Genomic DNA, 15,962 nt, shown 5'->3' on the forward strand with positions numbered 1-15,962 from the left:
GGAATGAGTTGGAAATGAGAAGAGGGGAGGAAGCAGAGGATGGGCTGTGGCCATGTGTGAAGGGACAGGCCATCCTTACTGCAGCAGGGAGAGCAGGGAGGGCTCATGCCTTCTTCGGTGGGCCACTGAACTAAGGGAACTCATGTCTGACCTCAGCAGTGTGTAGAAAGGAGAGCTCCCTCAGACGGCACATGGGAGATGGAGAGAAATTCTGCCCTGGGCGTGGAGAGCTCTGCCTAACCTCAGCAGGAAGATGGCGGAAACAATAGCGTAGCTAACAACAGTGCAGCAGGTGCAGCGGTCACGGGTGTCGGGCCTTCGGCACCCCAATTGTGGCAGTATATTTCTACATGGGGGCAGTTTTTACTGGCGTAGGCAGTGTCATGAGCCCTGGCGCAGGGAAGGAAATGTGGCCCCTGGTAGCGTTCTGAGCTATGAAATACAACTGTGATCAGGGTTTAGTGGGCTCCTCAGACATCTTTGCCCCGGTGTACCAGTGGAAGCCACACCCATGACAGTTTCTCTTGTTTGCTCTGGATCCCATGGCTCCGTCGCTACTCCAGTGGAGGGAAAAGCCCTCTCTGAATCCAGCAGCACGTGAAAGGGAAAGCCCTGTGTGACTGCCATTGCGTACCACGGAGAGCACCCTCAGACTGCAGCTGTGTGAGGAGGGAGAATCCCAGTGCTTAATTTGTATAAAAAAAATGTTTAAAAAGTGACAGGGCTCTCATCAGGAGGCCACTGCCACCTGCACCACCCATTGCCCCTGCCAGCGCTGCAATGGCACAAGCAACACAACTAGTAACCATCACACTGCTTACAAGAGTGACAATTCTGACTATTTCAGCTCCCCAAAGCTATGAAAATGGTTTGGGCAGCATGTATTCATTTTTAATGTATATTAAGTTGATACACAACCTTACTGGTACTCATCTCTAAAGTAGTCAAACAGCGCCACCATACGGCAGATTGTCATAACTGCCGATGTTGACAATTAAGAGATGTATGCCGGTGGCGAACCCTGGAAACCACTTGCTCAAATTAAGCACTGCTTTAACCCCAGCTGGGTGAGGAGGGGAGAGCTCTGCCTAACTCCAGCAAGGCAACGAGGACCAGGGAAGCACTCTGTCTGACTCAAGTGGAGTGAAGGGAGAGAGAGTCCTGTCAGCTAACAGCACTCCGTGTAATTTCAGAAGTTTGATGAGGGGAGAGTCCTGCCTGCAGCTGTGTGAAGAAGGGAGAGCTCCCCCAGGCTACAGCTGGCTGATGAACCAGGGCCCTTCCTGACTGCAGCCCGGAGAAGAGTCGGTAATCTCGGGATGCAGGGGGAGAGCTGGGTCTAACCTCAGTTGGGTGTTGAAAGGGGGGTCCTGTCAGAGTACAGCGGGGTGAGGGTGGACAAACTCTTTCTAACTTCAGAAGGGTGATGAAGGGAGAGTCTGTAATAGAGTAAATAGACAGCCATGTCTAACAAGGAGAGAGACTCCCTCAAACTGCACCCGAGTGAAAGGGGAGAACCCTCTGGATTAAGCAATGTGAAGAGGGGGGGGGGGCATGTTTGCCTGCAGCAGAGTGAATGGGGAGCCCTGTCTAACTGCAGCCTCAGGCTGTGGCTGGGTGAATGAACGAGGCCCCCGACGTATTAATCAGCCAGAGTGAAAAGGAGTTAGGGGAGGGCCCTGCCCGACTATGGCAGAGTGAAGACGAAGAGCTCCACCTGGGAGACACGAAACGTGGTGAAGGGAGGGCGCCAACGTCTGACGGCAGCGCAGGAAATAGTATTATCTGACTGCAGATGCACGAAGAGCAGTCAGCATATGCGCGGGGCCCAGCGGGAGGACCCGGGTCAGAGGTCACTTGACCCACAGGATGTGATGGCATGGAGGAGGAACCAGAGGGGAAGGATCCCGGCAGGGTCAGGAAAAGGGAGGGAGGCTCTGGGAAATGTAAAGAGCACGAGACAAGATAGCGGCCGGAATTCCGTCATGGGTGGAAGGGAGGGAGCATTTCAAATACCGAGAGGCGAGGCCTGGGCGGCTGGAAATCAAGGCACCCGGTGCGTCTGCTTAACAGGTCCTGCTATGAGGAGGCTGCAGCTGATTACGCCGACGGGGGCCTTGTGACACAAAGTGCCCCATAGGCACACACGAGGGGGTTTAGAGTGCGTCCCCAATACGTACGTCCCTCAAGAGATGGGGATGGGGTGCACACGGTTCAAGGAACCCCAAGGCATCCCCACCCTTTAGGTGGGTGCAGTCACACAGGGCACCCTCCTTCTGCGGGATCCTTGCCCCCTCGTGAAAACGAGGCCTGGTCTGCTTACAGTGAAACATGGAGTCACTGTTGTTATGTTCCTGGTTCTGGCACGCACATGACGCCACGAGCGTGCAACGTTGAGTCATGTGACTTGCTATAATAAAGAGGGGCCCCGCACGCACGTACGCAGTCAGACGCGCAGACGGAGAGCCAAGAAGTTATTCCCAGTGTCCGTCTCAGTTATTTCTAGGGCCACGTGTCAGGCCTAGTTAGACCTCGATGCCCCAGAGAGTAGGCCCCAAGTTGATACCCTTAGGGCTGCCACTACCCACATCAAGAACACAACAACTGGTGACGAGGGTGGCTGCCGGATCCTCGCCAGGGGTGCGTGTGTGCCTGCTGTCCCGTGCGGCGGCCGCGAGTCCGTCCCTCGGCTCGTGGTGCTCGTGCCTCACGGCTTCACACGCCCCTGCGGTGCGCACTTGGGGCGAAGATTTCGATCCCTGGGGGAATACAGGTGAGCTGTGTGCCGCCGTCCCACGTCGGCTGTCGGAGCCGTGCTGCACAGCGCTATCCTGCAGGGCACACTGTTGCGCTCGCCTACCCGCGGCAGGAGGCCGTGTGCACTTCAACCAGTGGCTTCACACCCAGCGCCGCACCTGGCCCCCTGGCACGTGCGTGAAGCGCGCTTCAGTCCGCCTTGCACGGTGCACAGGGCGGCGCCCTGCCTCCTCTCACGCATCCAGCGGACGCGGCGCCTGCCTGTCTCGCTCCTGGCCTTGCTTACCCGTGGTGAGTGCGCCGGTCGCACTCGCCTCCCCGGGCTCCCTGCTGAGAGTACTACTGCCACGTGGTCCAGCGTCCAGCAGAGGCCTACATCCAGCCTCATCAGGCGCCAGCTCCGTCGGACTTCCAGCCCGTCGAAGGCCTGATCAGGCGCCGGCAGGGCGATGGCCACGATTCCGCCCATCGAACCGTTTGTGCTGGAGGGGGCGCCCTCGGCACTAGCCCCGAAATGGAAGGAATGGGTGGACAGACTCCTGGTGTTCTTCGAGGCCACAAAAGTCCACAAAGAACAGAAGCGAGCCATGGTACTCCACCTAGGAGGCAAGGACATACACTCCATTGCGAGAACACTCACAGAGGCGACCCCCAAAACACATCACACGCTGATAAATGCCCTAAACGCCCACTTCGAACCCATGGCCAACCAGGACTATGAACGATTTGTATTTAGACAAGCGCGGCAGCTGCCAGAGGAGTCACTGGACACATACCACACCAGACTCAAAAAGCTAGCGCTATCCTGTGGGTTCACGGATGTAACGGAAGAAATCCGAGGTCAAATAATACAGGGCTGTGCCTCTGCCAAACTGAGGGAAAGAATATTGGAAGAATCAGGCAAACCGCTAGCTGACATCCTGACTCTCGGCCGCACAAAAGAACTATCCAAAGCCAGAGCGGCACACATGGAGGCCGCGTTGCAAGCAACGGTCAAGGTGGAACCCGTCAACAAACTTCAGGTCCAAACACCGCCCAAGTGGCACAAAAAGACGCCTCGCACACCGAGCGGGGCATCGGGACACTCATGCGGATATTGTGGAGGCCCGAGTCACCCGGCACCAGAATGTCCAGCTAGAGGGAAACGCTGCTCGGGATGTGGCAAGTTCAACCATTTCGAGAAAGTGTGCCGCTCGAAGAAATTCCGCAGACCCCGCCAGGTGGTAAATGCGGTGACGGAAGGTGAGCAGAGCCACAGTGATATGGACGACGACGAGGAAGAAGAACGGTCGGTGCACAAAGTACACATGATTGGCACCGCTGCCCGTCGCACCAGAACGCTTCCACAATGTTCAATCAGAGTGGCTGACCAAGACATAATGGCGGTAGTGGATTCGGGGGCGTCCATAAACCTCATGAGTGCAACGCTCTACAGAACCATGACAATGCCTCCAGCCCTGAGCCCTACACCCATCACGGTCTTCGCGTATGGGCAGGACATCCCCCTCAAGATCAGAGGTAAATTCAGAGCGGCAGTCCGACATGGGGACAAGGTAATCAACACGAACATCTTTGTGTGAGAAGAGGGACAGGGCATGCTGTTAAGCTGCAGAGCGGCCGATGACCTGGGTGTAGTGACATTTGCCTTCGGGGTCCACGAGGAATCAGTACAACAGCTCATCATGGACTTCTCTGATATATTCGAGGGCATAGGACGTTTCAAAGGCCGTGAAGTACACCTGCACGTCAACCCCACAGTACAGCCGGTGGCCCTGAGACACAGACGCATTGCGTTCCACCTTCGGCCCTTAGTAGAGGAGGAACTCCGAAAGCTAGAAGAGGCTGGCATCATTGAAAAGGTCTCAGGCCCCACCCCATGGGTGTCGCCCATCGTGGTCACTAGGAAACCGAAACAGCCAGGGGCAGTCAGAATCTGCGTGGACATGCGCCTCGCCAATGCGGCCATTAAGCGAGAACATCATATAACCCCCACCATTGATGATCTCATTGGAGAAATGGCCGGAGCATGCTGGTTCTCCAAACTGGACCTACGGTCGGGATACCACCAGCTGGTCCTGGACAAGGAATCGCGAAACATCACTACCTTCTCGACTCACATCGGCCTTCGAAGGTACACCCGGCTCAGCTTTGGTGTTTCCAGCGCAGCGGAGGTGTTCCAAAATGTCATTCAGGAGCTGATCACTGGCATACCAGGGGTGATAAACGTCAGCGACGATATAATGATACATGCCCGTACCATCGTAGAACACAATCAACGACTAACCCAGGTGTACCGCAGGCTGAGAGAAGCTGGGCTCACTTTCCACAGAGAGAAGTGTGAATTCCTACGAACAAAAATAGGATTCTTTGGGTACGTCTTTTCCGCAGAAGGAGTTAACCCAGACCCCGATAAAGTTAAAGACGTCAAAGACGCACCACCCCCTACCACTGTCACTGAAGTTCGGAGCTTTCTTGGCTGGGTTAACTACTGTGGGAGGTTCATCAGAGACCTTGCCAACCTCACACTTCCCCTGCGAGAGCTCACGAAAGACTCCACGCCATGGACCTGGGGACCGGCACAAGAGAAGGCCTTCCAAGACATCAAGGCATCCCTCTCGAGCAACCCGACACTAGCATTCTTTGATCCTCGAAACTCCACCCTGATAGCCGTAGATGCTGGACCGGCTGGACTCGGAGCTGTCCTAATGCAGAAACAAAGGGATGAGATGGACTGGGTGCCGATTGCTTTTGCGAGTCGATCCCTCACGGACACGGAGCAGCGGTACTCCCAAATAGAAAAAGAAGCTATTGCCATCCACTGGGGATGCCGGCACTTTCACCTGTATGTGTACGGCAAGCCGTTTACGGTGGTAACCGATCACAAACCACTGGTGGCTTTGTTCTCGGGGACCTCGACAAAACCACCGCCCGCATCGAGAAATGGATGCTTCAATTGCAGGAGTACAACTGCAACATTGAATACCAGCCTGGAGCAAGGAATCCGGCGGACTACCTCTCACGCCATCCCCGGCCGGCTACCCCGGAAGAAATGGAAGAGGCGGAAGAAACGGAAGCCTATGTCAAATGGGTGATAGCGCGATCATGTCCGCGACCCCTTTCCGTGGTGGACATTGCGAATGCCACGGCGCAAGATGTCTGTTTACAGAGGGCCAAAGAGGCTCTCCGAACAGCGAACTGGCACCGGGCCAAGGAAAGCTGGAAAGTGCTCACACCAGAAGCCCGAAAGATCATGGAGAGCCTGCATCATGTCAGGGAAGAGCTAAACGAAGATGACACCGGATGCCTGCTCAGAGGGCACCGTCTGGTTATACCCGCGGCGTTGGCCGAACAAGTGGTGCAACTGGCGCATGTGGGTCACCAGGGAATGGTCAAAACCAAAGCACGTCTAAGAACAAAAGTGTGGTTCCCTCTGATGGATGAGATGGTGGAGAGTGCAGTTAGGTCGTGCACGGCCTGCCAAGTCACGGGAATGCTCCTCGTGAAGCCCCGATCATAGTGGAACCTCGGCCGCGACAACCATGGGAACGAGTCAGCATGGATTTTGGCAGCCTCCCGGACGGGAGACACACATTGGTGATGATCGATGACCATTCCAAATACCCGGAAGTGGAAATCATAACCAGCACGAGCGCCGATGAGGTCATTCCCAAAATAGAGAAAATCGTTGCTGCTCACGGGGCAATGCGTGAACTCCGCACTGACAATGGGCCCCCGTTTCAAGGACAAGAACTGGCTAACTATCTGTCTTCCCTCGGCACCCAGCATCGGCGCATCACCCCTCGCTGGCCTCAGGCTAACGGAGAGGCAGAGCGGTTCATGAGAACCCTGAACAAGGTATTCGCATTGCACACGACAAAAACCAGTCACTGGAAATGGCCATCTACACGTTCCTCCGAATCTATAGACAGACCCCACATTCAACCCCAGGGGTAGCTCCAGCACATATCCTTATGGGACGGGTAGTGACTGATTCCATCCCCCATCACCCACGGTGGACACCCGAGGGGGCGGATGAAGACCGAATTGCGCAGAAAAGACAAGCCACCTTTGCCCAAATCAGCAAGAAAAGAAGGGCCGTGATGGTGAAATTCAACAGAGGCGATCTAGTACTTCTCCGTAACAGGGTAACCAGTGGAAAGTTCAGATTGAACTATGAAAGAGGACCATGGAGGGTGATTGGCGTGAAAGGCACCCGCATCATAGCAGTCCGGGGGCGGGAAACAGTAACAAGAAATGTGTCACACTTCAAACGCTTCCATCCCGAGCCAGCATCACCCCGCCCCCCAACGTTCGATGATAGACTTGAGACTGCAGGCAGTTCTCCCCATCAGGAAACAGCACCCAGCCAAGGAGTCACCCTGAGGAGCAGCACTAGAGCGGCAGCAGGTGGTGAGGCGGATGCAAGTTCTGGGGCCCAGGACGACATGCAGTTTCCTGAGGCGGCCATCAGTGAGTCGCCGACAACCGTCCCAGCTAGGGAAGAGGACATTCCGAGTCGCAGGGAGTCGCAATATGGACTGAGATGAAATCCCACACCTTCCTGTCGGCTACGCGACTACTTCACGTAAGACTGTTCATAAGAAGTGAAAGTGAAGTTAATAATCATGCCCAATAATCTGGATGGCAGTTTGAACTATGTGTGCCCAAAAGAAAGTATCATGACAGATTGTTTGATAATGGTTGTGTATTCTGTGTTTCGTTTTTCTTCATGTTTTAGGAGGAATGTTATGTTTCTGGTTCTGGCACGCCCATGACGCCACGAGCGTGCAACGTTGAGTCATGTGACTTGCTATAATAAAGAGGGGTCCCGCACGCACGTACGCAGTCAGACGCGCAGACGGAGAGCCAAGAAGTTATTCCCAGTGTCCGTCTCAGTTATTTCTAGGGCCACGTGTCAGGCCTAGTTAGACCTAGATGCCCCAGAGAGTAGGCCCCAAGTTGATACCCTTAGGGCTGCCACTACCCACATCAAGAACACAACAGCTGTTTCAAACCGTGGGTTCCCTTTTCAGTAACTCGCTTTCCCCAGTGCACAGCGTAACTCTCCGGCCCCTAACTACCTGAACAACAAACTGGTAAGAGCGGGTCAAACCAGAACCCTGAGAAGCTCCAACTCACTCCTTCTCATTCCACCAAAAATGAAAAAGAAAACCACCCAATTCCGATCGTTTTCTGGCAACTCTCCCAGGATATAGAACGCTCTCCCTGGAGTCCTCAGATGCAACCCCTCCTTCTCCTGTTTCAAAAGGGACCTCAAACTCCATCTCCTTAACAAATACTTTCCTGAACTACGTCAACTAACAGACATCAATATTCCGAGTTGACTCCCATTCAAGGATTGTTGGTGAACGGACTATGCTAATCACCTTGTTTTTTGCACATTTATTTATTATTCATGCTGTATTCTTTATCCGTGATTTGTTTACTTACTGTCAGCCTTCTGGGTAATGTAAGGCCCTTCTGTTTTTCACAATGTGTACGTGAAGCGCTCTGATACCTACGGGTCTGGCTAGCGCTATACAAAACTTTTAAAATAAAAAATAAAATAAATAAAGTGCACTATGGTGCAGTCCAGGATAGTGCACCCAATGGGCTAGCTGGTACTCACCGGTATGGAGTACCGGCACTTCTCAGTTTTCTCCCCTTAAGAACCAGAACTTCACCTTGTGTCAAGAGAATAGAGTGGCACTCTTGGCAGGGGGGGTTCCTGCCGTAAGGCGATGCCCCACAGATATTTGCCCCCCTGGACCCCAGTGCATGTGAATAAATATACACAGTAAAGTACACTTATAATAAATTAAAGTGATTCAAACAGCGCGACTCGTGAGTCTGCATTCTTGCGAGCCAATGGTGGGGGCTCTGAAGGGGGTGGGGCTTCAATTAATTTGCTAGGCAGGCACACATGAGTCACAGGCAGCGAGTGACAGGCACCTAGGCCTCAAAGTGAGCATTTAGGGTTGGACTGCTGCTTTTCTCTGGCCAGCCCGACATGCGCACTAGAGGCTTCTCCACTCTGTACATTAGTGAGCGGGATTGTTCAAAGCCGCAGACCGCCATTCTCCTGATGAGCGGCGAGTTTACCAGCTCTCAGCTTGGCTGAGAGATGCATTTGTTGGGGCCTAGTCTAGGCCTCTGGTGCACAGTTTGTGCACATGGCAGTACGGGGTGAGAAGTGCTGCCCACGGGGCAATGACCAATCACTGTAATGGCTTATTGTCAAGCCATGTATTGATTAGCCATTTCTGCAGTTACTGGGCTGCTGCTCGGCCACTGCCTGTCTTCCCCTCCCTCCCCTCTTGGCGAGCGGGCAGGACGGAGTAGGAGCACACCTGTGACCTTACAGCTGCTGTGGCCAGGCAGGCTCATGTCAAACGTTGTCTGTGACTGTAATCACCACCACGAAGATATCACTCCGGAGTTGAGTGTACAGTCAGTGGACTTGGGTCACAAACCGCCAGCGCCGCTTAACCCTGAGCAAAAGTAGGTGGCACAAAGTATTGTGTGAAAATGTAATATTGTTATTATTATTTCCATTATGTGGCACTGGAAAAGGATAAAGGAAGGCACAGTGGAAAAGGATAAAGGAAGGCAGCAATGGTGTCTCAGCAAGTGTTTAGTGGTGACGGGGAGGAGAAACGAGGTGAGGTTGGGTTTGGTAATGTTTGGTGTGGTTGGTGGTTTGGTCGGGTCATCACTTATAAAAATTGTGTGTATGGAACAGCTGAAGAGTAGGTTTAAACGTTCCTTTCCTGTGCCTGTCCACCTATACGATCGACATGCCTTTGTATCCATCTCCTGTCTGGAGGTTGGATACCTGTGGCTTTTGCCACCCTATAAACTCTAACTCAACTTCAGTCGCCTAAAACAGCCTATAACTTCCACTATGTTCCAAGCTAGAGCTTGATGACATACTAGGACTACTAGGCCAATCATATTTCCCATATTTGCCCATTTTAGCACATTATAGAGTGCGAATTATGTGACTAAAATGGAAAGAACATGTCCAAAATGGTTGCCAAAATCATCTGTGTCCACTGTTCCCCGTATTTCAGCAAATTGTGAACAAACCACAAAAAGCCTAGCTGCAAGTGGTACAAATGTTATTTGTACCCTGAGTTGTCAACAATTCTTACTGAAAATGTTGTGAACCCTTTGTAGTGTGAAAATGACAGCTCTACTTGATTTAGTATAGATCAAAGTGTAATTTGGGTAACTAATAATATACACTGCACAATTTTACGATTACAGATGATTACGCAAGGGGAAAACCCAGGGCAGAGCGATATATCTCAAGATTGACCTGCTGCTGGTATTGTCCCCTGAGCTGGCTCTCCAACAAAGCTGCTTTGATCTTCGCTGGATCTTAAATAGCATTCACCACTATGCGCCAGTTTGCGTTTCACTAGCTCCTGAGCAAAGCTGAAGTAAATCCGGCCTGGTGACCTAAATCCACGGAGAGAGGGGATAATCAATCAATCAATCAATCATTTGTAAAGCGCACTACATACCCACAAGGGTCTCAAGGCGCTGGGTCGGGCGCTACTGATCGAACAGCCAGGTCTTGAGTATCCTCTTGAAGGTCAGCAGGTCTTGGGTCTGTTGTAGTCTCAGTGGGAGGGTGTTCCATGTCTTGGCGGCAAAGTGGGAGAAGCCCACCGGTGGTTGTTCTTTGGATGCGCAGGATGGTGGCGAGTGAGAGGTCGGCGGAGCGTAGCTGGCGGTTGGGGATGTGGAGTTTCATAAAGCGCTAGCATGGCCCTTCCAGGTACCAGAGTGCTGAACATATAGCAGTCAGGACATACATAACAGGTAAAATGCAATTGAGCAAAGGTAGGGAGCAATGTAGGACAGAAAAACAGATACAGTAAATCATAGTGCCTTGAGCCCCTCTCAGGTGAGTAGTTGCGTTATACAAGACCCTGATTGATCGATTGATTGACAATGGCTTGGTGGATCCATAATCCATATAAGTCCACATGAAAATGATCAAGCTGAGTGACTAAAGATAAATAGTGGTAGAATCCATTCAATAGAGGCTTTCTTACTTCTTTTTTGAAGAAGGTAGAGGAGGGGTTTGTCCTAATTTCTTGGGGTAATACTTTCCATATTCTTAGGGCTCGACCACAGAAGAAGCGGTTGTAAGTCTTATTTATGTTGAACTTCTATGGCTTCAGCAGCAGGGTGTAAGAGCCTCGTGAGGAGCGACTGCCACTCGATAATTCAAGTTTTTCAGCCCGGTAGACAGGTGTGCCATGATAGATGGCCTATGAGTCATTCAAGTTATCTTCAACTGGGTTCTAGCTTCAAACAGGAGCCATTTTAGATGCTTGTGGTCAGGGGTAATGTGGTTGACTCTCTTGAATCCAGTGATGAGCCTAGCAGCTGAACTCAGAGAGGCCGGTAGTGGGGCAAGTTTTACTTTAGGTAGGCCTGCCAGAGTAGCGCTCCCGTAGTCTAAATGAGAGCTGACCAGGGATTGAACAGCTAATTGAAAGTCAGCAGGGGGCAAGAAATATTTTTCTAAGTATATTTAGTTGGCAACTGGCTCCCGCATTGGCGGCACTGATATGATCTTGCATATTCAGGTATTTGTTCATCGTGATACCTAGTTATCTACTTGAATCAATCACATGTGGGCCGCGGCTGAGAGCAGTGAGTTGTTTGAGCAATTCTTCTATGGGGCAGAGTGACTGTGAGAGGTAATCAGAAGGAATTCAGTTTTAAGAGTGTTAAGCATGAGGTGAGCACGGTTGTGTTTTCAGTAGGTGGGGTTGAGCAGTTTAATGTCTTCAGATGAGGAAATGTTAATATGCAGTTGTGTCATCAGTGTATATGTGGTAATGAATGTTTGGGAGCTTCTGTTCAGTATGAGGTTCCATAAATAAGTTGAAATAGGTGGGTTAGAGTGTGGATCCTTGAGGCACTCCAGTCGTGACCGGTGTAGTGACTGATACGAGTTTGATTGACTTGGATTCTTTGTACTCTATTATGAAGGAATGAGGCAAACCAGCTTAAGACTTGACCAAATAGCCCCATCCTCTTCTCAAGAAGGTCAATCATATTATCATGTTTGACCATGTCAACGGCAGTGGAGAGATCAAGCAGTATAAGCAGGCAGGGTTATTTCTGGTCTAGCATTCTCAGGGTATCGATAATGTGTGTTAGAGACGTTTCAGTGCTGTGACCGTTTCTGAATCCAGATTGATGATGATGATGTCTTATAGCTGAGGCACGTAGTACATATGTGCACTGCACACATCAGTGTCAGGAGGCTGCTTGGTTGGTTGCATTTTCCTTTATTCACTTGGGGAATGAGACCAAAGGTGCTATTGTCGCTTTGCTTGCCCAATAAGAACAAGGGTGCATGGCGTGACATGAACACGTTTAAAAACTTGCCCACAGGAAACCTTGCTTTGGACTTTTGTTAATTTTTTTTGCTTTCTTTCATTGCGGTCGTATCATGTGGCCAGTTTTCCTACAACATATTTGCTATTATTTTATTGAAGCTGGCTGTGTTTAGTTGAAGAGAAAGAGTCACAAATTAAGACATTTCTCTGTTGAGGTTACTACAATGAGGCCAGTAAAATTATGTAAAGCATGTTTATAATTGAGGTGGCCGGGCATTGTGATGGGACAGGTGGCCTGGCACAGTATGCACGTCTTGTTTCTCCTTACCACAGGATCGGAAACACAGGCAAAGGATAACCCTGTTAGATATCTTTCTTTCTATGGAGTATGTTGATTGAGCAACATAATATTGTCCCCCCATTAGCCGCTGCGCAATAAATCAGCCCCGGCCCAGCGCGTGTAACCTAAAGCAGCCAAGTGTCAGTCAGCACAACTACCAGCATGGAGAGCTAATAGAGTTCCATAATCAGGATGGGGGTGATGAGATCATATTACTTCATCCCCTGAATGAGACGTACTGTGCATTGTAGGGTGCCCTAATGCCTTTTGACGTTTATTTCTTGCTGTCTCATTGTGTCCAGTCTGACAAATTACAATAACTTGTATTTCCTCAATAGATTTTATTTTTAAAGGTATATCAATACATAAGAAAATCTGTGAGGTACTCAGCATTGTTATCTCAAAGTCTGTTATGAAGATCTGTGGTTATACTGAATAAGCAGCTACTTACATCTACTTACTAGCAGCTACTTGTTGGAGGAAGCTTGCTTTGCAGAAGGAGCTGACACTGCTGTAAGAAGTTGACACTGCTGCTGAGGAAACTTGCACAGCTGGATGAGCTCTCTCTGCTGAAGAAACTTGCATTGTTGGGGGAAGCTTGCTTTGCAGAAGGAGCTGACACTGCTGGAGGAAGTTGACACTGCTGGAGGAGCTCACACTACTGAGGAAGCTTGCATCCTTGGGGGAGCTGACATTGCTGGAGCATGTCTCACTGCTGAGGAAGCTCATACCTTTCCAGCACTACAGTCGTGTCTCTGCTCCCGGGGGTCTGTTCACCATCTTTTCCTTTGGTGGGAGATATGTGATGGCTCATAACTCTCCCTGTCTGTTTTACACCCCTCGAGCCCCACCCCTCGCATCTGGTTCGTATCAGGGGGGGCTGACAGCAGTTCAAGTGTGCGTGCCCAGATCTCTGCTCCTCAGCTGGACAGTGCACTCGGGTCCTGGGACCAGCTGCCCCTGGCCTCGCTGGGAGGGAGCCTGGTAGCTGGCAGGCCCCTGCTTCCGCCGCTCCGGCCCCGGTCCCGGTCCCAGCCGCCCCACCCAGCCCAGCCCAGCTGACTCCAGTACCGGGGTAATTACAGCCCTGCCGTGGGAGAGTGTGCCTTGGAACCGGGCCAGGGAGGCTGCGCCGGAGGAGGCCCGCGCTCCCTGCAGTTGTTTTGCTCTCCGTGTTTGTGCTTCTGAGGCGCGCGAGAGCGGCTGCAGGGGGCCGCGCGGACTTCGGCTCGAGGGCCCCGGAGCGTCATCCGCCTCGAGGCTGCCCTGGGGCGCGCGGACGGCGGCACGTGGGCCCGGGAGCGTCGCCTCGAGGCTGCCCTGAGGCAGAGCTGACGCGGCTGCACAGGTGGGTGAGCGCCGATGGTGAAGCTAGTGACGCTGCCGGGGACAGTGGCGCTAGTAATGGCGCTAGTGTTGTTGCAGTTAAGTTGGGTGGTAGCTGTGGTACTGTTGGTAGTAACGGTCCTGCTGGTGAACAGTGGTGGAAGTTTTGATTGCAGTGATGCTCTTAGTGGTGAGGATGGTGGTTGCTGTTGGAAGTAGTTATGAGGTTGCAGTAGATTAACATAACACATAACATAGAGGATATTTGGGCACGTTTACTACTACGGGTATCTTTGCGCTGAATAACAGATGTCTGTTGTTACCCAACTCAGTGGTACTCATTTTATCGACCTCAGATGGATGAAAGGCTGAGTGAACCCGCCAGGGTTTGAACCTGTGACTATGAGGTCGAACACAGACCCTTGCAGTAGACACATTAGTCCACTGAGCCACCAGATCCTGCTATGGTAGTGTCATTAGTGATTTCAATGACAGTACTGTGAATAGTTATTGTGAAACTATTAAGCAGGTGTGAGTATTGGTGCTGGTGGGGATTGTGCTACAACAGTGGTGCTGCAGGTGAATGGGAGTGGCAGTGGGTGGTGTTGGCGATTGCAGTGATGCTGTTAGTGGTGGGGATGGTGGTTGCTGCTATGGTGCAGCATATTAGTGGTGGCAGCTGTGGTAGGTGCATTAGTGTTCGTAGTGATAGTAGCCGTGATGGTTGGTTTGTTTTGCAGGTGTTGTGTTAATTATGATGGAGGTAGCAGTGATGTTAGTGGTAACCGCAGTGGTAGTGTAGGTGGAGGTGATTCCAGTGGTGTTGCTTGGACTAGTGGTGGTGGCATTGTGTCAAGGATGGTGGGGTGGTTGCAGTGGTTCTGGTGATTGTAGTAGGGATGGTAGTGTTAGTGTGAGTGGTTGTGAGTGGTTGTAGTGCTGCTGGTAACAACAGATGACGTGATGCTGGTAATGGTGGTGCTTTTCCTGATACTGGAATCCGTGATCCTCGTTATTCCTTTAGGATCGTGGCAGCTCTGCCTGTTATATACAGTTACACTGAGGGCTATTTGAACAAGCTTTGGCAAAACCAATCGTAAAGTAAAGGCTTGCTTTCTGAATCCTAAATATTTCTTAAAGCCGACCGCAGTGAAAGGAACAAAACAAAAGACACTTGTTTTCTATATTGAATGCATCCATGAGATAAAGAATCACAGCCAAATCCTGGACCACCCTCCACCCTCTGGTAATCTCCCACATTGCCCCAGTTCAGGAAGGACCTTAATTCCTGGCTTTTTGGGTGACCCCAGTACTCAACGGAGCCCCGCCCCCACCCCCAGCGCTTTGAGACCCTCATGGGTGAGTAGTTGCGCTTTACCAACCCTGATTAATTGATTGCAGTCAATGGCCTCTTTCTTTATATGCTAAAGGATTGGTAACAGCGATTCTTGTAAATGGCAGAGAGACCCTATAGAATAGTTTCAGTGTAGAACATCTAAGTACTAGCTTTCAAGCCGCAGCCCACAAATTCCCAGAGTCCGGTAGCTCAGTGGACTAATACACCTGCTGCAGAAAGCTTTGCTTGTCCCCATGGCCAAAGGTTCAAATACCTGAGTATTTTTCATATTGATGGGGTAACAAGTCCAATGCCAAGAGACCCTCAGATGAATACATGCTTTTGGGTTACACTTGTTTGGTCACACACTATTTATGATTTTGGAAACATGTATCCACGTAGCCTTTCCCATGAGTGCACTGCGTTATTACGTAGCCCCGGGCTACCTGAATCTTTACGCAACTTTGGCCGGGCACCGCGGGTGGCTCGTAGGCTCTGCACAAAAACGCCGACTCGAATCTGACTGGGTCCAAGCGCTGCAGCGACACTCGGTGACTTGGAAAAGCACTTCCGATAAAGCCACTGCTCCATAAATTGCTTTCTTCACTCTGATAAATCCTAATCCAGGGGGCGTTACCTGTTGAGATGCAAGCAGTGCGATCCCAGACAAACCACGAAGTGGCGTTTCCTCTTTCCGAGTGTTTTTTTTTTTTTGTTAAATAATTTTTATTGAAGATAAATAACTCAGGAATAGAAGCAGTCTTTTGGCGCGCTGCGGCAGAGTCTTGTGACCGCGGCAGAAATCTTCCACACAGACTCCAACCATGCGTTACAA

General features: G+C 51.2%; 1 protein-coding gene across 4 annotated transcripts in view; it reads left to right on the forward strand.

The window, feature by feature from the left end:
• TNS2 (tensin 2) overlaps positions 1 to 15,962 on the forward strand; it is a 387,080-nt gene that overhangs the window by 100,458 nt on the left and 270,660 nt on the right. Inside the window, exon 1 of one of the 4 annotated variants that reach the window (XM_086959751.1) lies at positions 13,691 to 13,813. The exons of the other annotated variants lie outside the window; for them this stretch is intronic. The gene's annotated coding sequence lies outside the window, so the exon portion shown is untranslated. Of the gene's footprint in view, positions 1 to 13,690; positions 13,814 to 15,962 lie in introns of those variants that run through there. 4 annotated transcript variants of the gene reach the window in all.

Source organism: Lissotriton vulgaris, chromosome 1_1 (assembly GCF_964263255.1).
Source record: "Lissotriton vulgaris chromosome 1_1, aLisVul1.2, whole genome shotgun sequence".
NCBI classification, from domain to species: domain Eukaryota; kingdom Metazoa; phylum Chordata; class Amphibia; order Caudata; family Salamandridae; genus Lissotriton; species Lissotriton vulgaris.